Source organism: Ornithodoros turicata, chromosome 1 (assembly GCF_037126465.1).
Source record: "Ornithodoros turicata isolate Travis chromosome 1, ASM3712646v1, whole genome shotgun sequence".
Taxonomy (NCBI): domain Eukaryota; kingdom Metazoa; phylum Arthropoda; class Arachnida; order Ixodida; family Argasidae; genus Ornithodoros; species Ornithodoros turicata.
In genome coordinates, this window is record NC_088201.1 from 89,371,592 (window position 1) to 89,373,832 (window position 2,241).

General features: G+C 45.1%; 1 long non-coding RNA gene across 1 annotated transcript; it reads left to right on the top strand.

Annotated features, from left to right (window-relative positions):
- LOC135366045 (uncharacterized) lies at positions 1–340 on the top strand. Its single transcript, XR_010414071.1, has 3 exons — positions 1–38; positions 92–149; positions 221–340. It is a non-coding gene; the product is annotated as an uncharacterized LOC135366045 (long non-coding RNA).
- The last annotated feature ends 1,901 nt before the right edge of the window (positions 341–2,241 follow it).

A 2,241-nucleotide genomic window follows, 5' to 3' on the forward strand; every position in this document is an offset into this window, starting at 1 on the left:
CTCTGGCTTGCCGGAGCGATAAAAGAATTTGGTTTCTGGTATGGTAAGCAGCATGAGTAGTACACTTTGTGGTACAGATTTGTGCTTTCAGCATACCTGTCAAAGTGGTCATTGAGCATATCAAGAAAGGACTGTCATCTTCCAATCCAGTGAGTTTCACTGTGCCTATGGAAAGCCAATGAATGCTGACCAATTGCCATACGTTGACATGCTTTGCTAGGCTCTCAGGAGGGCTTCTGTCACTTTGGGTGGAGTCGTGTACTTGTACATGGGCAATACACTACGCAAGCTCTTTGTTGGAGAGAACCCAAGTCTCCTGCAGCAGTTGGATTCAGAGTTTGCAAATGTAAGCCTATCCCATGTTTGAGATAATATGTTGTTTGTCCTTTCCATCCGCAGCTGGAAGGGCACACTGCACCAATCCCCACGCGTGGTCATATGTCCAAGGAGGCTCAACCATCATCAGGGAAGGATCTCATTCCACGAACTGACATCAGGTAGCTAAGATTGTGTCTTGGAATGGGTTTTAAGAGAACATATGTTTGAACTGGAAAAGATAGTTGTTCACATTACTCGATTAAATTGCCAAATGGAATTGCCACTCAGTAGCTATATCAAGCCTGGACTGCAATAACTCAAAGATATCTCATTTGGACATCTTCAATGACTCCCCTGTATCTCACGAAGCCAGCCTGTAGTGTTGTGAAAACCTCCACAACAATGGACCTCACTTTTGAACATATGTTCTGAAATTTTGGTGTGGATACATTGAACTTCAATGTATTTGTGAACTTTGTACGGGAGGCATGAAATAGCGTGCATTATTGCAAACCCTGGCACTGGCGTAGATTTGTGCCACTCTTTTTGCAACCCGTAGAGCCTCTTGAAATGTTGATTGTTGATACCTGGCAATTCTGTTTTGAAAACAGGGAGTTAATGCAAAGTACGAGATATTAAAATACCTACTTGTAGAAAGTCCATTGGCGAAACCCATCTCATATCTGGTGATTGGGGCACACCACTGACAATTGAAAAGTAGGATGGCGTGAGTCTGAAAGAGAAGGGAAATGTGTCATTTGCAGAGGAGAACTGAACCGATCCCTGTTGAATCACCTGGGAGACAAGAGCTGGATAGTACGGCAGGATGCCCTTAAAAGACTGGCGACCATCGTGGACAGAGCCAGGTTGATCACCAAAGACATTGGGGGCCTTCCCACTGCGTTGAGGCTCCGAATGAATGATTCAAACAAAATCTTGGTGGGTGGGTACTTGGTGCTTGTTTGAGTCACTGTAACCGACACCTCTTCAGGCCATTCAAGCACTCACTATCGGACGAGCCCTAGGAGCGGCCTTAGGCCCCAGTTGCCCAGTGCACGTTCGCACAGTGGCCCCTGGCATGTTGGCTGCCTTGGGTGAGGGGAACGTAAGTTTTTTTTTCTTCAGCCAACACTTGGGGAGAAAACCCATGGAAAATACACGGCAAAAAATATTGCACCAGACCATTGAAATACTATGTCAACGCAAGGTAAATTATCATATTATGGATACCAAAATTTTGGACTGGGAATAGTTTAATAGCGAAACTCACTGCGAATGGAAGACGAATACTGAGACTAGGAAGTAAATATTTTTGTTACAGACTGCTATTGAGCAATACCATAAATAGCTTGCCTATATAAATATAGCCTAACAAGAAACATGTGGTTTGAAAGGACAGTAGTGGCGTGTGTGAGTACTCTGAGTATCGTGAAAGCACACAAGTTTTCTGATGTGGTCATGGGTTCCACATAATCAAGTCACACTGGATTATGCTTTGTAGAGCGACATCCAGTTTTGCTTCAGCTGTACTTGATGTGTCATGAAACGGCTTTGGTACTTGTGACCAGAAGAGTGTCACTGAGTGTCACTGAGGCGGAACTGGTTTCTGGTTGCAAGATCCGAAGAGAGTAGTTGAATGGATGGTGGATGTCGCAATCTATGCTATGTTCCCAGTGCGACATAGAGGAAATTGCTAAAAACGTGCACAACAGCCCTTTAAAGTGCACCCTGCCGGTAGTTGTGTCGCTGGGACCATATCACCAGCTAATCAGTCAGCTGAGGACGCTTCGCTGTGCTCCCATCACGATATAGAGGAAATTGCTAAAAACGTGCACACCAACCCTTTAAAGTGCACCCTGCCGGTAGTTGTGTCGCTGGAACCATATCATCAACTAATCAGTCAGCTTAGGGCGCTTCGCTGTG